This window comes from Megalopta genalis, chromosome 9 (assembly GCF_051020955.1).
Source record: "Megalopta genalis isolate 19385.01 chromosome 9, iyMegGena1_principal, whole genome shotgun sequence".
Lineage (NCBI taxonomy): Eukaryota > Metazoa > Arthropoda > Insecta > Hymenoptera > Halictidae > Megalopta > Megalopta genalis.
The window spans coordinates 9,869,553-9,897,373 of NC_135021.1; the positions used below are offsets into that span (position 1 = coordinate 9,869,553).

Genomic DNA, 27,821 nt, shown 5'->3' on the forward strand with positions numbered 1-27,821 from the left:
CAATTAGTAGATTGTGGACCTATATGTAGTTGGTAACGAAAGTATTCGTACGCCATATATTTAGATATATATATACATTGAAAGGGAAAAATACTTTACGGTATATTAAAGGACAGTATATAAATGACAAAATGCAAGAAACATTCGATTTAGTATAAAACGTCATCTACATAATTAAAAGAATATAAAGTGACATCGAATTTTCGTACAACATAGTTATTCGAACGCCTTATAAAATTCAGTCGAAAAGTTATAAAAATAAATTTTTTATTAATTTTTATTACTAATTTAATACCTCTATTGTTTAACAATATGTTTCAAGAAGTTCGACGTTTTAAAAATAAGTATTTATTTAAGATCGATGTTGTCTTTTTATCTCTATTTTATATGATTTTATGATTTGTTTATAATATGTATTTTTTGTTGTTGCAACTCGAATGATCGAATTCACTTTATGGGGATAGACAGTTGTGTATAAGACACGTATAAATATAAATTGTGATCTTAATTGGTTAATGCATCTGAAGAAATTTGTAAAATTAGAATGCATTTTTGGTTGATTTTTTTTTCCCATGTTACATCAAACTTTTACAAATTCCTTCAAATGCATTAACAAATTAAGATAACAAATTATATTTACACGGGCCTCATACACGACTGTCTATCCCCATGAAGTGAATTCGATCATTCCAGTTGCGACAAAAAGAAATACATATTATAAACAAATCATAAAATAGTATAAAATAGAGATAAAAAAAAGAAAAAACATCGATCTTAAATAAATACTTATTTTTAAAATATCAAACTTCTTGAAACATATTGTTAAACAATAAACATAAAATTAGTACTAAAAGTTAATAAAAAAAATTTGTTTTCATAACTTCTCGACTGAATTTTATAAGGCGTTCGATTACTTATGTTGCGTGAAAATTCGATGTTTCTTTATATTTTTTTAATTGAGTGGATAACGTTTTATACTAAATCAAATGTTTCTTGCATTTTGACATTTATATACTCTACTTTAATATACCGTAAAGTATTTTTTCCCTTCAATGTATATTTATTTAAATATGTGGCGTAGAAGTCGAAGTTATACCAGTGTTCGAATACTTTCGTTACCCACTGTATCTAGGACGATTGCAATTTTGTTTTGGTTTCTAACGTCCCACAGTACGTCGAATTAAAGAGAATTCGATGACAAATATTATTAACGACATTGTTAACACAACTTATTTATTATATTGCTATTTTTATTATTGGTGTCTATTTTAACAAATATACGTAACCATTTTATATGGATAAAAATATTAGAAGAAAAAGTCGGAAGAATACTTAATTAAATTAATTAATAAGATTAATTTTCTCTTTAATTTCGTAGCGTGACATTCACTACAAAATTTTGCGGTTCCACGTTTGGTTTTGTCTTTTAAAGTTCCACTTTAATTTCGCACAATAAAGATCACAATATCTTTTTAAATTTATATTTTTATGAATGTACTCAGAATAATCTTCTAACTCAAAATAAGTTTGAGTATATGTAAACTTATTATCTTCCACGCATATGTATACAGTAAATTCTCCCTAATTGGCGCTCAGCTTGGAAACAAAAATGGACAATTTGGGAAGAGTTGTTGACAATCGGTAACTATAAAAACGAGCCGCAAAGCTCAAATAATCGTATCTCCTCTTCCCACATTGTCCATTTTTGTTTTCAAGCTAAGGATCAATTAGGGAGTATTTACTGTGCCATCGAACGAAGATAGCTAGCTGTATTTGCAAGTGATCGTCGCTGACCTAAACAGATAGTTATAACAAATAAACGGGCAGCTGGTTCTTATGCAATGTTTTAGAAGATACATCCGCGAAGATATCGAACCGAAATGAAGGAGTTTTGAGAAGTATTTTGGGAAAGTCTAATTAAGGTTTAAAAAACCTTAACTGTGTGACTTTAAAAATACCAATGGAACATAAAAGAATGTAAAATAAAAAAAAAAGGAACACGTTAAAATGAGGAATATTTACCTTCAGCAACATGCTCCATTAGAAATAAGAAAATAAAAATCTGTTTACAACGGTAAAAATTAACATTGCTTTGAAGTCAAGCGTTGACTGAAATGTCTATTGTCAGGCAAACTAACACTCCCCAAACGATTGACGCTCGTTTATTTCTTACAGCAACACACGCATTCATTCGAATGCTATTTACGAGCATGCTACAGATTTCTTTGCTGCCTTGTGTGTGCCGCCATGTCGTATCGAATCTCTTTTATTTCGGGATAATTACTTTTTGATGGATTAATGTCGCTTCAATTACGAAGCTATTGGTACACGGCTTTTACAAGAAAGAGGAATCAAATGAAAATAAATTCTTTCCTCTAATAATTTGAATAAGTTAATCATTGTTTCCTTTAATAATTTTAGTAAGTCAAAAATTGTTTCCTTTAATAACTTGATAAGTGTACCAGTATTATTAAACACATCTTATGCCTCGATAAATGCATAAAATCCACAGTCCAATCATTAGAAATAACGTAGACCCGGCTCTTGACTCAATAGCACTTACAGTAGTCGTTTAATTAATTTGGACTCATTTGTTAAATTTATAATGAGACATTTAAAATATTAGCCTTGTCAAGAATAAAGTAATTAGAGCCACGATTATCCGAATTAGTCGAAGAAACGTGAGTATTCGAATAATGGAACAATTATTTAATTGCAGTGCTAGATTAAATGTTTACTGATTTGAACAATAAATAATGTCGCCTTAGATTGATCTACATTTATATGTGGAATGTATTTGCGTAATAAAGGATTCAGATGTCGAAGGTTCGGATAATCGAGATTCTACTGTATTTTGAAGAATAAAACGAGTACTTTAAGTTATTCTGACAATAAAATCACATATCTCCTTCTCAAAACACAGATTCACTTAATACAACGCGGTCGCCTTGATCTTCGGTAGATCTCCACGACATATTAAAATGCAAGAGATTATTATCTCGGTCGTACAGTTCATTTAAATTTCAATGAAGTTTCAATAATTTGTCACTTCACGAACAGTCCGCTCGTCGACCCGGCGTACTTTCGAGAATCAGTGTTCGCGGAATGAATATCCCGTCAGATTTAATTCCTGGGTGCGGAAAAGCAGAACGGCTAATTCGAATTGGAAACATACTTGGTGAGTTTCCCGGTCGGCTGATACGATACCGCGGATCTCACGTTAATTTAACGGTGCCCTAAAACTGTGTCAATTTCGCGTTCAACGAGCCCGCCGCAAATTAAGAAACGAGACTTCTGGGAACTCATTGCTAAAGCGTTATCCAGGATGAGTAAGAATGCAGAGCACGATTTATAATGTCCGTGGGACGCTCTTGGAGTTACCCGGAATGGTTTCCATTCGCAGAGAAAACTTCTTGGAGCTCGTGCGCATAAATCACAACGTCTTCGACTGTCATATCTAAAAATATACATCGGATGCGAAGTGTCGCTATTAACGCTTGAATTCGCTCGACAAAAATTCTAATAATTTAATCAACGAAACCGAAAATGAAAAGTGTTAACACTAACCGTACCGGGCGGTAAAAGTGACTCGTATGTATTGCCTTATACAAATTATGAGATTGAATTTATTCAAATACTTTGTAATTTTATATTAATATGTGTTTGAATGAATAAATTCAATCAATGGTTTCCGGTGAAAGTGTCTATAATTTCTACAAGTGTAGAATAAAAATTATCAAACAAGTCATTTGATCGGCACTGGTATGGTTAACGTTTTTTAACACAATGATTGCTATACTGTCGAGTTTTACGTGAAATAAAAATTGTTTGTACCAATTACAAGATACAAAAGTTGCAAAGATACTTGTTTCGTCACTTAATCATTTTAATCCTCTACGGCTCGGTGTAACTTTAAAATCATATACATACGTATTTATCGCGTTTATTAGCCTAATTTCATTTTTAGCTACAATGTTGCAAAATATCTTATTCTATTGTTTCTCCCTCATTATCGAAAAGATTATGCATCATGATTTTCACCTTCTACTTCACACATCAGAGAATATTAAATCATTTTTTTGTTAATTTTTGATAATTTATATGCAAAGATTGATATTTTTCCTGGTCTCGAGTTGTATTAACATTTTTGTACTCCTATGACAAAATGTGAACTAGAAAGGATTACTATGTTGAACATAGTGCAACGGTATTGTTAAATTCTATAAATGTTTTTACTGTTTTGCATTTTCACTGCATTTTGTCATAAAATGACAAACTACGATAGATAAGTTTAAATATCTCGATATTTTTAAAAAAGGTTGAAGTCTTGAGTCGAAAAATTGCAAATGCCACCGGTATACTATTTCCAACAGGGCAATGATTTGAAGCATTCAAGGAATGGCTACTCTACAACGTTCCAGAGTTATTACCCCCCGCCCCCCCCCAACCAAAAAAATCACCGGATATTAATCCAATTGAGTACCTGTGGCAGGAATTAAAATCAAAATTGAGTGATTGTAGATGTAGCAGTAAGCAGACGCAAAAGTTAAGATTAAGGAAATATGGAAGAATATTCCAAGTTTAACAACAACAAAAACTAGTCGACGCGATGTCTACGCGTTTAAAAGCAATTATTGATGCAAAAGCTTACGGAACGAAATATTAAAATTACGTTTATGTTTGTTATCTTTGTATAATATATCTGTACGCTCAATTTTGTGGCGACGAAATAAGAGTACTTTTACGTTTAGTATCAAATATAGATAAATAGTTCATTTTATTAAATTTTCTTTTAAAGGATTACCTGTTGAAATATCCGAATAAAGTATATATTATGTTTCTACTTTTGAAAATGTTCATTTTTGTTTATTTTCCTGCCAATCATCATTGCCAACTTAGGTGAACGCTCAATTTTGTGAGTCACTGTAGATATGCAGTAAATATTAATTTTAGTTGCTTCTTAAGAAACTACTAAAAGAAGTTTCAGTCGGTTTTTCTGTGAAATACATCAAGAAGCAAGAAGTTAATAAATAAATGAAGAATCAATACAGTTGAGGATAAATGAAACAGAGAACTATTGTTTCCAACTTGTAAAATAGTATGTAAATTGTAATTCGAAGCCAGTAGTAACATTTCATGGGAAAGGGAAATAGAAACTATACAAAGTAATGGCTTCCTCGAATACAATAATTTATCGTAGTTCTTTCGCTTGCTGCAAACCTTAACGCCTTATCTATGCATGACGCCACCCGGCGTCAAATTGAATACTGTTTTCTATTCCGGCTGACGCCATCCGGCGTCAAATTCAGTAGTATTTTGTTCTGTTATGTTCTCGTCTTACAATTAAAAATAATAAATCAAAGTTGTAAGCCCGTTGGTAAGGTGTTAATTAAACTTAAAAATATAATATTTATGTTTATATGGTAGAAATGATATACTGATTATAACTTCTTCCTAAACGTGCAATTGAAACAACTAAGTGTCAATTAAAAATGATCCAAAAACCGTATGAAATTATACAATAAGTACAGAAAATATTAATAGTCCAACTAGTTTATCTTTTCGAAAATAAAAAACGCGATTTTTATTAAGGGCATAGCTTCAAGTAAACTATTAAACTAAGGATGATTTTCGGCAATTTTTTTATAACGTAAAACGAAGGAGTAATTTTTGGCTAAAACTTTTAACTACTTTAAAATAATTCAGAGCGCGTATCATCATTCTTTTTACATATTTTAAACAGGATTTAGATCCATAAGACGCATAATTCTATCACGAAAAAGACTTCGTTTCATTTTTTATTGTAAATCAAAGGAAAAAAAATAGTAGACTGTACACCGATCAACATCGTCGACCACGAGGTTCACGGAGAACAAGATTTATTATTTCAATAAACATCGATAAAATGTAAAGAAAAAAGATCCATGTATCTTGAAATGTCAAAAAATATGTATGGAAAGCGACGAAAAGTTTCATCAACGTTTCACGTTACAAAAAAATTGCCGAAGATGTTCCTCATTTTAACGGTTCACTCGAGGCTTCTCCCTTCAGCTCGCTTCAAATCTCGCGCATATTGAATTGTTCATTGGCACACCCTCTTAACAGCATTTAACTAGGCTAAACAAGCTACTGAATAGTATCCAATGCTAACTCTCCCCTATACATAGTTTTCGAAGAGAGATCGTGGCCCTTTCTAGCTCTGAGACAACCGCCAGTCCGTAAATTATACTGACATTTGTCATTCAATCGTGGCTCATAATATCTGCCAAGAGTTTATTTATACTATCTGGCCACACGAATGCGCATCCATTTCTCGATTACCATTGTGCTCCTCATTTTCGTCGCAGAAACAACAATTATAATGAACTAGGAAGTTCGATGTCGCGACGAGAATCGCCGGACTAGGCGAACCCGGCGCATCTTTTCCGACTGAAAAGTCGCGATTCATCAATTAAAGTCAATTGGTCGTAGGTGCTACATGCGTTCTTGAGCGAATCACGAGGGAACAGTCATTCGAATAATCGCGACTCGTAATGGATGCGCCAATTTACGGGTGATGTAATGACTCCATTACGGAAATGGATAATTTGCTAATCGCTGCGCTGGCTAAGATAAGAGCGACCCGGACATGCGACTGGCTCGCATCCTCAGCTTAGCAAGCTTATCGTCTGAGGTTTCTGGATCAAGTGGAAGTCGAAATCTCTGCTAAGCTCTGATTTGAATACCGCTGATTTTGTGTGTGTATGTGTTGGGGGGAGAGAGAAAGAGGGGGGGGGGAAGAGAAATAGATGAATGCGCCTTTATTATTTTACCGACTGATACCTAATCGGACAGAGATTCCGTGAGAACGAGAAGGACAGCAAAACTGAACGATTTAATGGATCTGCGTTACTGTTAAATGTAAATACGCCGCTGCGAACTAACGCAAATGAATTATTAATGGGGATTGCTATGCAATAGGAATATCGTGGAGTACGATACAGCCACTAAAGCATTGGAAAGAACAGGGATTTTTTAAAATTCTTTTCTAAGAAACTACTTTGTTTTATGAGTAATGCCGATTATAAAATGTTACTGTGCTCGATTGTTTTCAGCCGAGTAAAAACAGGTGAAAAGAGAATGGCTTTCAATACCGAATAACTGCGCAGCATGGTTAAATATGCTAACGATGCTGGCTGAGTCATAAACACCGCTAATTGAGCATAATCATAACACTCGACGGATTATGAAGTCGATATGCACATAAAAGATGCAACACGAAATGAAATTCTGATGGTGTTGCAAATTACGAGGAAATCAGTGTGAGCACGTATTTAACGTGTCTAGTATTGTTAATTTATTACCAGACTCTGGAGCTTTGTGCAGAATACGAATTTGCTCAGACATTCTTACTATTTCTTACAACTAATTTATAGAACAGAAATGAGATAAATATTAATTTTTCTTTTAATAATTCTAGTAAGTTAACAATACTGGAATTTGCAATAGTATCTTTTTACATAAATGCATAAAATTCGCAGTCTACTTGTTATTAAGTGAAAACATTTTGAAGTAGGTGCATTACATTTTTCAAGCACATTATTTCCATCCTATGAACAGTGATTAACTTTAATAATACAGCACCACGGAATTTTCACTTTGTTCCATTATAATTTTCTTTATAACAGAAGAAAGAAAACATTTAGATAATAATAATATAAACTTTATTTATATAAATTACAATAATATTTTGTAGGATAACCTGCTCGTTTAATAACATTTTTCAAACGTTGAGGCATATTCCAGATTATTTTTTTCGAATGTGCTGTGTATTTATGGACAAAACCATATATGTATTAAAGTATTTTCAAAAATAATTTACATAAAAGTGTTACGTGAAAATATTAAATCACTTCTTGATTGTAAAAAGTAAGAAAATATTCATTTATATTTTGAAGTGTCTCTCTCTCTCTCTCTCTCTCTCTCTCTCTCTCTCTCTCTCACTTTCTCTCTCAATGTTAAAGTAACGCTAAAATAATTGTTCTATTTAGAACTTATTATTTAAGAAATATTGTAAATTAAGTAAATAAAATTCATACTACAGTAAATTCTCCCTAATTGACGCTTAGATTGTGCACAAAAATGGACAATTTGGGAAGAGGAGATACGATTATTTGAGCTTTGCGGCTCGTTTTTATAGTTACCGATTGTCAACAACTCTTCCCAAATTGCCAATTTTTGTTTCCAAGCTGAGCGCCAATTAGGGAGAATTTACTGTATTATTTTTCTTCTCCTACAAACAAAATTATAATGGAACAAAATAAAAATATTGCGATGTGTTCGAGTGTCAAAGTTGCTCACTCTGTGTGAAAAACATCAAAATTCATGCAAAACCGTTAGCAGCTAAAGTATCGGTGGTATCCGTTATCGAAAGCAATGCGATACTGTTACGTGTACCTCTAACGTTTCCAGTCTTGCAAGCTGGACGAATTCTCCTATTATCTTCGCGAGACGACCGCTATCGGGACGGAATAACTTATCGAGCGTTAAAAGTTCACGTATTCGGGACCATTTACACGGTAATGCCTCGATCGTTTGTCCCGACCTTTCTGCGAATCGCGAATACGTACGAGGCGTCGCCGTCGCTGGCATTCGAAAGTATAATCGCGTGAAATCGTTTCGAAGAAGGCCGTCGTCCGAGGAAATGGCAATGGCCACCGGCACGCGGCCGGAATGGTAACGAGGCGGTTGATTGACGTCGTTCTACCCAAAACCTTGAACAGCCTCGACAGCTTATCGTGGTGTACATTTGTCATTTCTATATCAGCCGCAGTGAAACTCTACTTTCATCGATAATTTCTTCAAGGATGTAAACACGTCAGCTGTTCTTATCTATGGAATCATTTTCTTGGAAATTGCGCAGGAGAGAATGAAAATAGAAGACCGACAATTCGATCGCATCATTTCCCACGAGCAGAGATAGCAATTATCATCGTAAAAATTACGCGAATTGTTCAGAAGCGAATCATTGTAAGTCCACTTTTCTTCGAAAATGAGTTCCACGGAACAAACACATCTTCATCATAGCATCTTTCAGTCGATAAATCAATACAATAGATTTGTTCATAAATAAACAATAGATAGCATCGCTTGAATTGACCACGGGGTGACTAAACAAAATTGTTCGGAGTGAATTGTCTTTTGTTTTCTTCTCTGTTTCCCAAAAATTGTGCTTTGCTTTATTAGTGGCATTGTTATTTTTTACAATCGTAAAAATTTGCAAAACCCTTATTTATCTCAATTTTAATGTTATTAAACTTACATCGATTGGTTTTTGAGCCGTCCAACGTGAACTAGGAAGTGGAAGAAAACCTCCACGACATGCGACACATGACAATAAAATCAGAAACGACTGGTAATTATTCGAGCGATAGATTCACTTCCATAAATGGACTTAAAAGAGAAATTGGCATCGTCGGTGAAGCGACTTATCGATAAGAATGGAACAAGAAATTCTTATAAAGCCAATTAAAGTACGATTATGACACTTCGCGCTTGTTGTTTACATAAGATGATTCACACTTGAGGAAAGTGAACGACTCGGTATCTTCTTCGGCTGAAGAGATACGTGTAAAGAAACTGGAATAATGTTTCGTTCGGGACTGTTAGCGAGGTCGTGGTTAACGTGTGTGCGTGGGCGTCAAGGTCGCCGGAAGGTTAGTTACTGTTTTATTAATAAGACTTCATAGCTTCTCGCTTGTGCGAAGATACGATTAACGGTAGATCAGGGTTATTTAAGCTTGGTCAAGGTTGAATCACAAATTACCGTAAATCTTCGAACGTAACACGCTATCAAACTCTTAAACTCGAACGGCACACTTTTCTAACAAAAATATAACTGACCATATTCACGACCATTTATAATTTTATTTATTAATTTTTCACATCTATTTTTTAAGGTATTCCTTCTAGACACGTTATTTATTCTATAGATTCAAATGAAACTCGTGAAAATTTAAATCTAAAAAAGAAACATGATATTTAGATAACTGTTTCTAGACTCAGGGTCCAAATGGACCCAGTGTCTACCTAAGTGCTAACACCAAGCATCTGACATCTTTCTTTTTGTCTTGTCGATAAGTAAGGGAACTTCGAGCGACTGAATTCCTTGTTCCCTAACTTGGTATTCTCGAACACTATCGGTAGACAATAATTGAGATAAATGCTTGAAATCCACAGCTCAATGATCGAAAGTTTTATGCAATCGGATTTACGCTACTCGCTCCATGGGAACGCGTTCCGCGAAGAAGTATCGTGGCAGGACCGTTAATCCTATTTTAACAGCAAAACGGAAGCGAAGCAGTCATTAAGGTCCATATCTGGCACGGCGAAGAGCGAAAATATTTTCGCCGCATCCCGAATTTATTTTTTCACGAGGAGCCGCCGCTATTTCCGTCACGCCGTAAATTACAGCCCACTCCGGTGTAATTCTCTGAATCAAACGCAACGAGCTGTTTCGTTTTCGGAAAAAATTCGCCGAGACGCAACATATCTGACACGACACGGATGGCGAGACGGAAATAAACAGTTTCGATCGCGTTCTCCAAAGCGGGACCGTTTGTTTTCCCGGCGTTCCCAAAAAAAGAATCAAGGTTTATGATTTATCGGCGATTGGCGAGTCAATTGTTGTTCGTTCGCGCGGACGTGAAATTCAATTGTATATTTATCCAGATGGGCGCTATACATATATCGGAGCCGGATTATAACATAACAGTCACGGCGAGAGCGGTGTCGATGCCAAAGTTAGAATCGGCTCTAAAAATACCGGAATTGCGAGCCTGAAATAGTCGAGGCGGACAACACGAATTCTACGAGAAAGATGACCCCGGACCGGGTTCCTGATGCACATCGATTCCGATTGCTTTCACATTGGAACTGCCAACGATCGAGGTATAACTGTCCACCATTTTTCAACGACACAACATAATCCCTGCGTTGCTGACAGGCCGCACAATAGAATTCAAAGCGTAATCGAATAAAATGTACAAAGGTGTACCAAAGCTGGATACGCGTTGCGAACTAGTACCGGCACGCGTTCTAGGTCAACCGAAAAGAAATCTGCGAAATCTGCCATATCCAACTGCGATTGTAACGGAATTCGTTCAGAATTTGAAGTTTCGGTATATTGTAATAATAATACTCTAAAACAACCGTGCCTTTTAGACGCGAGGAAACCGTATTTATCGCGCCGCTAAATAAAGTTTTATTACAAAATACGCACGAGTAAATTGATATAATTGCCCATAAAAGCATTTTTTCACAAAACACTCGTTATTTCTCTGTTCTTGTGTTTGCTTAAAATACGCATGTATAGTTCGCATTCACTGTAATTACAAACTCGATATAAAGTTTAAGGATCTGTTCACACTTGTGCATTTTGTAAACACGAGAAATAAAAATTACTGAACGTAAATGAAAATTCTGTAACTAAATAAGACAGAAACAAATTCATAGAACTGACTCCTTTATTAATTATAAATTCCGGTTCAATTTCTTTGTTCCAAAGGTTACGTACAGATAATTACTTTAATAATCCTTTTCAAAAATGTAATTCGTCATATAGAATAATTTATTTCGAACGTTCAGCTTTTTATTTGAATACCATATCGTTAAGCAGCTTAAAGATACATGCCAATATCTTCGGTTACGTTTATCAGAAATTGCAAATCATTCGTTTTAACTACCTCGGCAGCCTCTCGCGTTTTAAAAACGTAGCCGATAATGGCGCCATCAATATTGGAAACCGGCACGGGTTCTTAACCGTTCGAGTTCGGCTCCTCGTGTTTCCTTGTAGCTCTTATCGGAACCGGTGTGTGTGCATGCCGTGTAAGTGCAATGTAATCCAACGCGGAGGAAATGTCTCTAACTTTCTTCGACGACGCTTTCTTCGAAAGAATGCGTACTGACAAAAGAAACGACATCAGGAAAAACTTGCGCGTTGGATGCGTGTTCGATCTCGACTCCGAAACGTCTCTTCGAGATTCGCACAGACTAAAGAAACAAGGATTTACATTTTAATCTCGTGTGAAAAGTCCAAGTGTATTTTATAGCGTTGCATAAAACCATTTCGTTCGAAGGATTATGAGTTTGACCGCTGCAATAAATATAATGGCTTTACTTGTGAGTAATTTGAGTAAGCCGGCAAGAAGCAATTAAAACTCAATTTCAAACGTATCGTTAAATATGAAACTGATCTGGTAAATGCAATTTAATTAAAATACTTTCAGAGAAGTGTATAATTGGAGATTACACAAAACCAAAGTTGGAGAAATATTGTAGCTGCAATTATCGTGCAATAGAGAACATGAAAATGTTCTTGGGATTGTGGGAGATTTCAGGATGCAATTGCAAAATTAAGTATTGGAGATGCTTCCCTTCTATGTCAACATAGAACAAGATAAGAATGACAGGCTATAAACATTTTAATGTCTTCAGAAGTAATAAAATATACGTTCATGAAACTACCATGTTGCGGAATTACGAATTATCTGAAGTTATACAACGAAATATTAGTTTATAATAATAACGAAACTATAATATTTAATGTTTAGATCTAACTCTGTTTTACAAGAGCTAAAAATGTTTACAGTAAAATAGCATACGTAATAAAATAACATATGTAACAAAAGATACGTAAAAAATGTAGTTATCACATTGCAGCAGCTTTTTCAATTGCCATCACAGATTCCTGTGTATCAGTGAAACGGACTCATTAGGCGATCTTTCCGTCTAATACACAGAGAGATTAACATTTTCATAGAACAGTTGTTATAAGGATGTGGTCGTGGACGTGTGGATTCTCGTGTAGCCAGCGTTTATCCTATGAATCACCGATAAACGACAAACGCTCGTCCATCCAAAGAAATTAAAACACGGACGTAAAAAGACGGAACCTCCGACGAACTGCCAAACACGAAAAATGCGAGCGATCGCCGCGCCTTTGAACAGCCAGAAAATCGAATAAACAAACATTACTCACAGAACGGCTCGATATATCCCAACAACGATCCAGCGTTTGCCATTCGGCTGCGAAACTGGCCGGCAATATCAGCTCACAGAAACAAAACACCGGTTTTCTCACCTCGTCACGCGTCCCCGAAGAATGACGCAACGAGGGAACGAACTATTATTACATCAGGGAACGCGACGAGCAACAAGTACGCCGGTTTTTGCCAGGCACGCCAGGAACTTGGTGCACGCAGGATTCCCGTGGAGTGCACGTGGCACTGATACACGCTCGCCTGACCGCGCGCGCGCGCGCGCAGGCACCGATACGTAAACGTACCACGAGGCGAACGCAGAGAGTTCTTCCCCTATCGCAGATGCCAGGCTGCTCCGGGTGTCCCTCGTCGTTTTTCCTCCGTTTCCCGCCTTCGAGCTGCGGCCCTTTCGCGTCGTCCTTTTCTCTCTCGGAAGGACGCGCCACGGTCTCTGACCACCTCCGGCTGCCGTCCCGGTAAGTTCACAAGACCTGAACAATGGCCTCACAACGTCATTACACGAGCCGTTGCTGGCTCGTTGACTTTCCGAAAACACGACGAACTCGACACGTGCGGCGTCCCGGAAAAACTCGCAGCTGATGCACGAGGCGTGCGTCTGGCCGGTCGAGTAGGGGGGATGCGCTTCCTCTGGGAACGCTGGCTTCTGGACACCTCTCGAGGGCTTCCCGAAAAAAGCTAGTTTAAAGTTCCTCGCAGTTCGAAAGTAATTTACAAGAGAAGTCGTCGTGCTCCGAAAGGAATGCCACTGCCGCGAGCAGATATTTTTTTAGCTTCGAATCACTGAAAGCTATTATTTCTTTTATTTGGACGGTTCAGTTTCGGCCGGCGTAAGAAGCGCGCGCGAATACGGAGGAAACGGACGCTATGCCGGCACTGCGTTCCTAAGCGGCCACTATTTTAGAGTCGAGCGGTACGCGTGAATTCCTTTCCACTCCACGAGCACAGTTGGGAACACGGCGTTCCGGCGGTTTTCTGAACACGAGCGACACGCCCTGGCCGCACGAGCCGCGCGATGATCCACCTGCCTCGATCGATCCTCGTTCCACCGCACACTGACGCCCGATCCCACCGGTTCTCGATCGGTCCTCCTTCGACTCGGGGCACGTGACCCTCCGCCGCCTCCTACCGTCTGTCTACCTGCCGGCGTGAGTCAACCGCTGGAGTTTTGGCGAATTTCCGCTCTTTTTCGCGACTGCACCGTCTCTGCTGCGATCGCTGCTGTTTCCGTTCAAAATTGCACGTCGTCGACGGCGTCCTTGGACCCACGCCGCGATAGGCTGATCTATGGTCTCGACGATGACAATTCTGTTCGGCGCCAAGGTCGGCGTCCAACGCTACGAAGATTCGTAGATCATTTGTATGTTTCGATCGCGGAGCAAACTCGGAGCTGTCTTCTCGCTTCTCCAATTAAGCTGTCGGAGCTTTATTGTTCGACGTTTGCGACGTTGATCGATATATACGCCAACAATAGCGACAACGACGCTGGTATTGTTGATTGATAAACCGGAGAATCCTCGCTCGGCCGACGATTTCCCACGAGTACGTTGATAGGAAAAGAGGGAGGGCTTGTGTTCGCCTGCTCCAAATCGAGCATGATAAACTCGATCATTCGAATAGCAGCCTTTCTCACGAGCCGATTTATCAGCCTCGCGACCGTATCTAGCCGCCAACAATCAAAATACACATACTCGATCGGCCGCCTCGGCTCGGCTGAATCAGCTTCTTACCGATCATCCATCTCAACGACCGTCAACCTGTTCCTCCGGATATCGCTTTAGCAGAAGTTAAACAAACGTACCGGGCGCTGTGCTCGGTCGCGATAAAATCGAAGAATTCGTGCGTGCCCGGCCGAAGTTTTCTGCATCGGCGAGCGACCGCCGTGATCGACGCCGAACCGAACACTGGGGCCGTCCGTACGGAACCAGACACCTTTGTTCCAGCTGTCCTCGGCGTACCCAGGTGTCTCGAAATCACCTGGAAAAAAGCCTAGCCCCGGCAGAATCCGAGGAATCCAGTCGTATCACTTTCACCGAACCGTGCACCAACAATTACTCCTCGCTCGATCGATCTCGGGTGTCCTCCGCCGCGGTCAAAGAGCATCGGAACGCCGGGAAACCGGTCCAACCGAGGCGATCCGAGGTAGTCGGCGCACGGCGTTCACAGGTAACCCACCGGGGTTCAGCGGTTCAATTTCGCCGCGGAATCGGGGCCCGCCGAAACGGTGCCGGTCGGAAGCGGTGGACCAAGAGGAACCGGTCCGAGGTTCGCGGATGCACACGTCGGCTCGCCAGTTGACCCGTGGAGCTTCTTATCGTTCGCCAAACACCGAGCAACGCGGTCATCCGAGTAACGCGATGGACTCGTTCCTCGACGTGCCACGAGGCTGCTTAACGAGACGACTAATTCGAACGTGTTAGGTCCACGAGGAGGAGTAGTTGCTGGTGGTGGCAGTGTAAGAGGAGTAGGAGAGCCTCGGGAAGAGGTGGAGGAGGAGGAACAGAGAAGGAGGAGGGGGGCAGAGTACGTAGCCCGGTCCTCGCCACCCGCACTACCATCGGACAATGAGTCGGAAAGGGAGAGACTCGGATGCGAACAAGGCGAACAGAGACGACCAGAAAGTCGCTCGACTCGTATACTGGCCGGCCAGCATGCTGCTCACACGAAAAGATGACCCCAGAGATGGGACTAGCGTTTGCCGGTACCCCAGACCGAATTACGGGCTTGGCCGGTTTTACTATCGCCATTGTATTTTCCTTTTCCGACGGTCAACGCTCGATCGAAGAGGACTCGTATTGTCCTCGGGTGTCTTTTGACTAACACCTGACACCTTGGAGACGTTCCCTTGAATAGAAGTTAAAGTGGTAATACTGTTTTACACTGAACCTATCGATCACTAAAATTATTTGTCCTGTGTTATTTTCTTAATTTAATTTACACAGACTTTTTGCTATTTTTATTGTAGTATGTGCTGGAATTAAAAAATGTATTCAGTTATTTCCTGCGGAAATGTCCTCGAAATTTCAACAATTTGTAAAGAAAAATTGTGAAACCGATCATTTTGATCGACGTGGCAGCTTCGATGTTAAATATATTTACAAGTTGAAACGATGTTAGTCGGATCATAAGTTTCGCATAAGTGCAACGTAGGTGGTACTACATATGTACGTCGTAGGTTTCGCCTCATTGGATTTGCAAAATGTGCATCATGTTCGATGTAGAAACGTTCTATTGTTTTTAGAACGATATTATTTTCTGTCCCTTATCAGGAAATTAAACTTGGTTTAAGCACATTTCATGCTGTATCTGATGGAAGCTGAACTCGGCGTTCTTGCTAAAGAAGACGTACATTTTTGGTTTCCATCTGTACAAAGGAAGCTATTGTGAAAAACCACTCACGAGAGAATGGAGGCAGCTGCTTTATTTTAAACTGAATACTGTAATGTTATTGGATGAGCGATCAAACGTATGAAACCGTTGTACCAAAAATAGGCTTCTACTGGAATAAATGGATCAGTGTAAGCGTGGTTAAACTCTCTTGAATTTCGATAATTAGATTGCGAATCTTTATGCAAAATTAAGATTGCCTGAAACAATTGTAAGAAGCGGAAGACAAATAGTTCTTTTATGACTTGAATAGATTGATATTCATTTAATTTTCACACGATTTAAATTTTACTTACCCATTTTTGTCATAAATGCGTAACGTTCGCAGTCTACTGATAACACAACAGTCACTGAAATGTGTTTTCATTCTACCATTTAATGATATAACTATAGCAATAATAATATATTTTAAATTGGTTAAGTTAACTGAATTAAATTAAATTAAATCACGAATATTGGATCGACGATATTCTTTCAAAAACTGTGCAGTCCCTCTTAATTATTTCTCTTTTTCAGATTCGCGATTATAACGTAAATTGTGAGACTTAGAGTGAGATAATAATAAGACCAATATATTTGAACGTAAATTCAGAGAATTAAAACGATTTTGTTGAATTATTAGCCCAGCACGCATTCGTTACAAATGGATGTCTTCCACGAGCTTTTAAAAGAAATGACATTTCGGGGAACCAATTTGCTCGAAAGTTTACGACTAAGGGAGGCTATAAAAGAGCTGATTATAAAAAGGGGTAGCTAAATTATGGCACGATTTTGGCTCGACCACGTTTGCCCCTCTTCCGAAGAGAATGCGGACGGCGCGCCGCACCGCGGTGATTTTCGAAGCCGACGGAGTTCCAGGTCCTCGAAAACACGGACACGACCCTGGGGAAGAATTGAATGGCACGAAGCAGACAATGAATCCACACTCGCGTGGAGCGCGGTTGCATATGGTGAAGGTTCGTTCCAGCTGACCAGGGTCGACCATTGTCATGTTAATGAATAGAAGACACATTTTCGTGCCTGGAAGTTGCGTCCGTTCACGGATTGCGTGTCGTGTAATTACTTTGTAACCTGGACATTGATACAAAAAGATAAATTTTTGCGATCGATCGAACATTTGTAAATTAAAGTCTATCCAAATATTTATAAAAATACGACGAGAGCTATTTCTGATTAGAATAAACTGAATTTTCCGTTTTACAATATTCGAGGAAAAAACTGTAATTTTTATTCATTTTATTCATTGGTAATTAAGAACAAAGAATTCTTTTTAAAGAGATAACAGAGTTTACGAAATTTCCACCAACAAAAGGTCCAATTTTTCTGAAAAATAATATTTCTGGTTAAAAGGAATTCTGCAGTGAATTGACACTGTAAAAGCAAATATTTTTATTCTGCCAAATTGTGATCTTTCAATTAATCCAGATTGTATAATCACGAGACCTTAAGGATATTATTACCATTCTAAAGGATCAGAAAATAAATTTTTTTACATTGTATTTTTGAAAAGTATAACATCTTGAAAACATTTCTCAAAATTGTATGCTTCAACCTATCGAAGTGCATTGTTTTTCAAAATCACGATTCACAAATTGGTCATCATTATGTCTCTTTGGCACACGTAATACGTTTGTCGGCGTTTCATTATCTTTTGAATTAGAATTATTCCTGTATAAATAATAGCTTTCTTTTATTACCAGCAGAAATTATACGATTGTTATTTCGTTAAAAATATAGTTACTCTTCACATTAGTTCAAAAGATAATCTCATTCGCATAGATTAGGATTTTCTTTGATTTTTGCATTTTAGATGTAATCGGTAAAAATGATATACATACTGTAGAAGACGAATAATAATTCGCATCATAATAATTGCAAACAAATAACATTGCATTATCTTGAAACATGAACAAAAATACATGCAACCTTTCAAAACACTTGATCCCTAATACCAGACTGTATCGTCTAAAATCGATAATTATAAATGAAGATTCTTGTAGATTAAAAAATTAATTTTAGCATTGTAGTAAGTCTACTAAATTCGGTTCGAATCTACGAAAAGCAAAACAATTGACAGTACTTTATTCCATTTAACGAATTATGTACTTCGTTTTTATGGAATTCTAGCGTTTGTCGGATCGACAATGAAAGCGACAAAAAAGCAACAAGTAGCTTTCCGAAATTATTTCGCACGAGTCTGTTGAAAAATCGAATCCACTGAATTCGACGAACCGAATAAGACCCGATCATCAATTATCGATATTATGCAACGACATGATATGCTGCTGAGTAGGATAGCGTTGGAAGATTCAGCAGAAGGCATGACTCGTAGTTCGCGTCAGACATCGGCGAGCCGTCGACGAGTTCGTTAGTCTGGCTTTCTGGGAAACTTCTCGGAGGTCGTGACTAATCCATTCTATAGCCGAGGAAACGGTACGTTGTCCATTAAAATGCGTCGGGCGTGCGAGTGAACACGCATCAGGATCCGTTGGTTTGCGTTGAAGATCAATAGACGCGCGTGAGCCACGAGTAATTACACGCTCGCCGAACTAGTATTCATGAAAGCGAGAAAACTGCCTTTCTAATTGTGTATTTTACTCGGTTCCTCGGTTTAAACGGGGATTTGGATAATTATAGTGCGCCGCTTGAGTAAAGTACAGTAAGGTTGTAGTTTGGAATAGCGAGGAGGATTCAACTCGAATTCATCGCGAAATCGTACCGGCAGAAAAGATGAGTAACGTCGCTAATCAGAGGTGAAATTGTTACACTGGTCCAGGTCTTATTCTACATTTCTTTCTAATATTTAAAAAATAGTTTAGCACACTTTGACGGAGTTATTGACATTTATCAACAAAGAGAAATATGTGTATCAAATTTGTACACCAAGACACAAAGTTTACAGAATATTTGTCATATTTCAATGGTATAATAATTAGATTCTAGGTTGTACACATTTTTAACAAAAATGGATAGAAGAACGACAAAAGTGAAAACTTTAGAAGAATCTCGAAATATTTTTATATTATAATTTATTAAAATTATTGATATTCTGACAAAGGACTTTATTGTGGCTAATTAAATTATCTATAATTTAGTTTAGCAATTTTTTAACATACTTTTCGACGTTTTTCAACAAAACACATCAGTTTTCTTTACATGTAAAAATTTTAATAAATCGTCTGGAACTAGATGTTTAAATATAGATTTTTAAAGTATTATTGATTTAAAGTATTATTTAAAGTATTATTGATTTTTAAAGTATTTGAGGTATTATCGAACTCGTGTTTCTTGCAATGGATGCATAAGATTATTGTTTTGCGTAAAGATCCATGATCTGGTGTAATATTTAGTGGCAATTGTTGTTGAAATAAATGCTCCTTTGTTTTCGCTCGAAAAGTTTATTTAAAAAAGTTTCCGATTTCGCCCATCCGTTGCGAAATGAATTTCGAGGTAGCGATAAACGTGTGTTCCCAAGCTATAGCGACCGCGGCGCAGTTGACTTATCTGTTTCGAAACGGCTCGAGTTATCTGTAAATTCGTACTTCATCGGGCACGAGAAAAACTCGCTGGAAACGGACCGAAAGAGCAGGACAGCGTCGCGTGAGTCATGTCGCATGGCTCGTACATTCCTGCGTGATGTCATAATCTAGTTCTCCGCCGGGAGCGTTTGTTAATTGTAGGAAACGTTTATTTGTTTCTCGTTTTTTCCCTCGATCAACGAAAGAATCTCGTAGCATCTAGCGCACAATTCACGAAAACTAGGAATGCCAACCATTTGAAATATCTATTTTAAAACCTTGGATCAGCCTACGCATACACGTCTTGCGACGTTAACTTGAAGTGGAAAATAATAATTTTACCTTTAACACTAGATTTACGGAGCACAAAAAACAGCTGTTTTATATTAGTTTATAAAAGTTACAATAAGATATTTATTCTGATTTTTAACAAGTGTTATTGGAACATTTACCGAAAGTAATTTACGATATGTATAATCGTAAATTAAATAATTAGTGACCCGTCATTTTGACGAGTTCTACAAATCTAATGTTAATGATCGATGTATTGACTACCGTTTTCAGTAACGTCAATTTCGAAAAGTTTCAACAGTTTTGAAGTAAACAATATTTGTCTTAATAACTAAATCTTTCAATGCTTTACTGTCCAACATAATTGGTCGACTCAATTTTCGTTCATCAAAGGGGCAAAAAAGTTATTTATAGACTAGTTTATGCACTGTTAAGTAAGTAAACAAGTTAAAAGGCATCGTTTTATTTTTTTCTTAACGCTCACCTAATTTTCAATTTTTGCAAAAACTTTTTTACTCGTTGTCTAGTAATCTAGTCATTGTAATACCTCGAAAAAGTCGTTCAGTTGTAAAAAGTGTCGGCATATTTTCGCAATTCATTTAATATACAATACTGAAAATGTCTTTCACATTCGTTCATTGATATCTGTTAAATAGAAAATATCGTTCTAAATGTTTGCAATATAAAGATTGTGTGTGTGGACACAAAAAAAACTACGGACATTAATAAGAAGGAACAAGACATATGCGATGACCTTCAACAATGTAGAATCTACATGATACTTACAGTATCTACATGATACTGTTTCTTAATTTTAACTGCAAAATATGATTTTTAGTTATCCAAAAATCTTAATATCTGAAAACTCCTTCTAAAGTAATCTAAGCAAGTATAAATTGGAATGTACATTTGAAAAGTAGTTAGAAAAATGCACTCATAAGAAGTACATATGTGACAGTAAATAAGATAGTGGAACAAAACTGGCATGAAGGGTTCCACAAGTGACAATAAATTATTTTCCATGGAGTGGACTAGGTTAAACTACATTGTTGATTAGTTGATATTTAAGAGCGGAATAGTCTGTCGCGAAATTGGAGTGGCAGAGTCGAAAAGAGTCACGATTTATATGTCCATTCGATACGGGTGTTTCCGCGTTCTTCCGCTCGACAACAAAGAGGCGCATACTTTCCGTTACGGTCATAAACGAACCACAATGAGGAGATAACTAGCTCGCAGAAAATAAATTCTGGTTCTTTCGTGTTGCAACGCGTTGCTTCGTGCAGATTGTGATTTCCTCTTGTGAAGATACACCTTTTGTTCGACCATGCACGGTGTAGAGGAAATCGAGAGTACTTTTCTCTTTGATAAGGGAATTCGATGAATGGGAATCGCCGAAGGTCGATACATTATCGATCGATTAAAGGAAATTCGTCAACTGATACTAAACATTTCAGAACACGTAATTTCGCACTTGATTTTAAGCTTTACAATATTAACCTTTTGCAAATTGAATTGTCCTCTACAAAGAATTAATACTTTCGCTACGCATCGAGATTGTATTAATTAATTATTTGATGTTCATTTCGTGATAATAGTAATATTTTGATCAACGAAAGAAGAGTCTCTGAGTCACAATAATATGACAATATGTCGCACAAGCAGCATATCAAAAACAAAAGAGGAAAGGAAATGATACTGTAAAAAGATACAATAGATGAGACAATAAGTGATCAAGATAATTAAGTGAACTGAAAAAATGGAGAAAATAATAGAGAGTAATAGAGTATGAGATCATTAAAATAACAAGAAATAAAATTATAATGAATAGGAAGAACATGAGTAAGAATCAACTAGTAATTAATTACTTACACTTACTTCTTAATTGCCTATAATTAGTAATTATAAGAAAACACGAATCATCGAAACATTTACAGTGGGCCACAAAAGTGTTCGTACACCTTTTGAAACGCAATAACTTTTTTGAAACTGAACTAAGTAACTTGAATTTTTTTTAGGTGAGAGAGGGACTAGTCTATTAGAGGATGACCAAAATGCTTTTTTTAAATTTTGTTATTACTTGGAATGACAAAAAAAGAAATTAAGAAAATTCTCGTTTTTTTTTTAACTTTTTTATATATCTGAGTCTATAACAAAAATTTTAAAAATACCTCTCGTTGATCTCGGTAACTTATATGCATACTGCACATTTGATCGAAAACGGTTAACCCGGAGTCGAGCTACAATCGTTGAAAGATGTAAGAAACTGCAGATTTCTTCCAGTTTTTGATCAAAATCGTGATAAAACTGCGATTTTTGCCATCTTTAATTTATTATAACTCATAACAACATCAACCGATTTAGATGAAATTTTCAGCATGTATATAAGTTACCGAGATCTATGAGAGGCATTTTTTAAATTTTCGTTATAGGCTCAGATAAAAAAGTTAAAAAAAACGAGTGTTTTACTTTTTTTTTTGTCATTCGAAGTAATAGCAAAATTTAAGAAAAGCGTTTTGATCATCGTCTGGTAGACTAGTCCCGCTATCATCTGAAAAAAATTCAAGTCCCTTAGCCCAGTTTTAAAAAGGTTATTGCGTTTCAAAAGGTGTACGAACATTTCTGTGGGCCACTGTATAACAAGAATGAACACATGAAATGGAAACTGTGAACTCGTTAAAAGAATTTAAGAACATTGTTACACTATTCTCGCTTATTAAAATAATTGGAAAACAAAATACGAATTTTTAGTCCAGTTATTGATATCTACTGTGGTCAAAATCACCGATGGTGCAGGATTTTATAGGACTTTCAAGAAAACCTGAAAAGAAATTTTCGGGTTCCAGCAAAACGCCTGCACGAAAATTGTATTCTGATTTGTTTGAAGATGATTCGAGATTGTCGAGCGTCTGAAGAGACAAACATAGATAAGATAGACCGTATCGTTTGTCAAACGAGCCATTGCCCTGTTCCCAACACGTGTTCCAGCTTTTACCTTTGTTGTAACTCGCTATGTGTCTCGGAATGAGTTTTGATACACTCGCTGCCGGTTGCACAGTGCCGCGACTTGTATCGTTGCGCTCGCTTTCGTGTGAAAACGTTTTCGTTGAATGCTAATGCACCGCCGCAAGTTCCTTTCTTCGAGTACGTAACGTAATTTCTTCGTGTCTCGTTACGACGAGCAGTTCGCTATTAGTGTATAATTACCGTCGACATTGAATCCTATCTTATTGAGCACCTTCTGATCGGTTGTCAAGGGCGTTGCACCGACAACTGCCGATAAGTGTTCACTTTAACGGTTCCCACATCTCCTTGTGAACGAGCGCCTCTACTGTAACGATTATTGTAGTCCACCGGACGCAATGTGCGGTGTGCTTTATGTCACCTCGTGCGGACGTTCCTGTCGAATCGGAGCAATGACGTTAACCGAGCCGAATCACACAGCAGCAGACCGGTAACTGGGTTAAGGAACACGTCCAATGATTCGTCCGTGTGAAATGTTCATGCGAATCGCATTGCTAGTTAACCTTATTTATTAACACTACTTTTAGCAAAGGGGATCAAAAGACAGCTTCCGAAATTTTAATTTGACAATACTTCTAGCAAATTTTAATTTAACAATATTACTAACAAAGGAATAAAAAGACAGCTTTCGAAATTATAGTTTAACTCTAGTTTGATCAAAGGGGTCGGAAGACATCTTGTCAAATTTGAATTCAATACTATTTTTACCAAAGGTATCAGAAGACGCCTCTCAACATTTTATTTTAACTCTAGTTTCACCAAAGAGATTTCAAAATTTTAATATAATACTGTTTCTATCAAACAAGTCAAAATACACCTGTCAAAATTTTAATTTGGCAGGTGTATTTTACCAAACGAATTGAAAAGACAGCTTTCAAAATTTTAATTTCACTCTGTTTTTACCACAGGAGTCAATATATACTTTAAAAGTCTTGAATTTAAAATTATTCTCTAATTTTAATCAGTTTCTTTGAATTTAGTTTCCAACTTTTCCAACGCTGATTATAAAATTAATTTGATAAAGAAAGGTACAGTGGGTCGCGAAAATAATCGGACAGTTCTTAAAACAGAAAAACTTTTTTAAAATTGAATCGAATGTCTTGAATTTTTTTGGTATGTTAGAAGAAATTTTTTTCGAGATTTCTAGTTTACAAGACAATATATAAAGGATTTTTACAAAGACTGTAATTGGTTACAACGACAAAAAAATAAGAATTTACAACTTCTAACTTTTTATCTCAGTCTATGACAAAAATTTACACAACGTGTTTAAATTTCATATATTTTCGGTATTTTCGTTATTTTCTATACAAGTTGAAAATTTCATCAAAGGTGGTAGAACTATAAAAATTCACGTTGAATCGCAACAGACGCGTAACGCGATTAAAGAAAATTCGAGCTAAAGTCATTAAACTTTATTTGATACAGCTACAAGGGAACTGATAGAGTTCGGTTTCGTTTCGATCACGCCTCGTATTCATCAAAACATTAGTTCGTGAGAGAATGTATCCACTGTAATCAGAGCCTCGATCGCAATGAGAACATTTGACGAATTTGTAAAAAAAAAAACGGGATTATCGGTACATTTAATATTCACATTATAACGATAAATATGTTCTGTTCTTTGTATTCGTATCTTTCTGGATAAGCATACGTAATTGAACAAGGCCATGTGTAAGATACCATGTTATGAGTGAGTAACTATATTTGGTCAAAGGTTACAGCTCTCGATAGATTTCGTTAAGTGTATATTTTTACTACTAGTACTAATCTGCAAAGTTCAAAAAAGAATCCGCATTTTGAATATGATGATTTTGTTAATTTATAAAAACATACGTACATAATGATCACAATCTTTTTTATCTGAGATAACAATTAATTAAAATCTCATCCTTCAATTGATCGAAAAATTTCGAAATACTTTCAACAATAGTCTTCAAAGCTGTAACATTTTACAAAGTAAAATTCTCAAGTAAAAGTAAAATTTTTCAGAGTAAAATACACAGTAAAATTCTCTCTAATTGACGCTCAGATTGTACACAATAATGGACAATTTTGGAATAGGATGCACGATTATGCGAGCCTTATGTGGCTTGTTTTAATACAGTAAATTCTCTCTTATTGATGCTCACATTACAGTAATGTCTCTCTAATTGACGCACAGATTGTGCACAAAAATGGTCAATTTCGGAAGAGGAGGTACGATTATTTCAGCCTTGCAGCTCGTTTTTATAATTATTGACAATTCGTAACTATAAAAATAAACCACAGGGCTCGAATAATCGGATCTTTTCTCCCCAAATTGTCCATTTTTGTGGACAATCTGAGCGTCAATTAGAGATACATTACTGTATACACAAAAATAGACAATTTCGGAAGAAGAGATACGATTATTCGAGCCTTAGAACACGTTTTTATAATTGTTGATAATCGGTAACTATAGAAACGAACTGCAAGGCTCGAATAATCGTATCTGATCTTCTCAAATTGTCAATTTTTGTGTACAATCTGAGCATCAATTAGGATTAGAATTTACAGTACTTCTCATAATATGTTTTTGTAAACCATATTAAATTTTGTAGAATTTAAAAAAAAAACTAAAAGTGTGATTAAAGTGGTTAATAGACTGCGAATTTTATGAAGGTTAAATTTTAATGAGATACATTGAAAGAATTGAAGAATATTCCTACATTCTCCTTAATTTCTTGAAATTATTGAAAAAAGGAACACGTTTTTATTTAACTTCTGTTTCTTACAATTAACTAAGAAAATGTTTATTTTGCATAAAGATCCGCTCTATAGTGACCACGTTAGTTACGCTTATAATTAACTCCGCAAATTCGATCCGATTAAATAAATTTCTCTGAAGGTATCTACTTGCAGGTCAATCCTCTAATGAAATATAAAAAGATATATTTTCACAGAAAAGTTACAAATCGACGTACAGGTTAATTTGTTTTTTTTTTAAATACAAAATATGTAATAAAATAAACAAATGTTTTATTTTATCGAATTAACTATGGAGTTAACTATTAATTATTTTGATAGTTTCTATTGCGTAGAATAGAAACAGCGAATGAAGTTTCTAGCAGAAAATTAGTATCTGTTTTCGGCTACCAGTCGAAATTCCCTTCAATGGATTTTACACGATCATCACGCTGTCTGTGCAGCGGATCCATCAGAGAATATTTCGACAAGGGTTGCTGGGATACATTCAATGCATCGCCATAGGTTGTACCGAGACCGTTTTGACTGACAAGGATTCACCGAAACCAAGTTTGACCGACACGAACATTGGCCGCCAACAATGCAACCGACAACAATGTTCTTTCAGTCGTTCATGTGTATCATCAAACGATTACAGCATTTATGGATTCCTTAGCGTTACACTTCTCCGTAGTGCGGTGGCATCGTTAACGATTAGTAGATTGCGAATTTTATGCATTTATGGGAAAAACGAATGCGCGGAACTGAAAACAGTGAAAAGATTAAGAGGAATTAAGAATACTGGTGTACTAATTGCAGTTTATCAAAATGATTAAAAATGGGAAGAAAATTGCATCTGGCTCATTTGCCTGACAATCCATGCAAACAATTTTTATTTTGCATAGAGATCGGCAGTCTAGTGATTATTAGCTGATATTTATGAATCTTAAAACTTTTTCACTATACTTATTTATGAACTTTTACTTTTAAGAAGTTGTTGCATAAAATATTAACGAGAGTTTTTTTTATATCCGAAATTGACGTAAATGATCCGTTGTTTACTCCAATCCAATAATTCCATGTTTATAAGTAGAGAATTATTATTTCTACATCTGTGCATCACAGATTTTTTTCTGCAAAGAAGAAATCCCTGTAACACTTTCGCAGCAATCAGATGTATAGTCATGGCACACATATTACCGTCTTTCAAAGAAATTATAAAAAAGCATATGTACACATAGAAAATCCTGCGCTCCATTAAAACGTAATTAGCTTTTACATTTTTTTTGTATCATTCGATTGTGTGTTTATAAACGAAAGTGCATTATCTTTCATAACCTTCACACGTTTCTTCCAGTGAAAATTCACTATCTCATTCCATTTTTTCTATATTCTTAAGTAATTCTTTTTAAGTATTATGTTCTGCCAAGTGCTATTATAAATAATACTAATCTCGGCACTGTGTAATTAACTTCTTTAACCTCCCGACTCAAATAAAATAATACGCTGATGTAAAGTATAATTTAATCAATACTGGTTAGGATCGGCTTGTATTCGGTTAAAAAACTCCTATCTGAGTTGATAATTTCAACATATATTCAATATAACCATTGGGTTAACGCATTATTAACGCAGCTCATGAAAGTCGTACAACGTCAGAGCAATTTATTTCACTCATATCTTATCTAAAACGATTTATTTTACCGAATACTGATCTTCGTTCGTCCGGTATTTTCTTAAGCTTTTTCATATAAGCTACACAGAAAATTTTGCGAATTCGTTATCATTTAATTGATATAATTTTTCTGGTGTTTTAAGAATTTCCATCTGTTACATGTTTAATTTTAACAAATTTGAATTG

General features: G+C 36.4%; 1 protein-coding gene and 1 long non-coding RNA gene across 3 annotated transcripts in view; one reads left to right on the forward strand and one right to left on the reverse strand.

The window, feature by feature from the left end:
• LOC117225080 (ankyrin repeat and SAM domain-containing protein 1A) overlaps positions 1–27,821 on the reverse strand; it is a 167,440-nt gene that overhangs the window by 42,153 nt on the left and 97,466 nt on the right. The gene's annotated exons all lie outside the window — the stretch shown is intronic.
• LOC117225082 (uncharacterized) lies at positions 11,791–13,817 on the forward strand. Its single transcript, XR_004491408.2, has 2 exons — positions 11,791–12,159; positions 12,267–13,817. It is a non-coding gene; the product is annotated as an uncharacterized LOC117225082 (long non-coding RNA).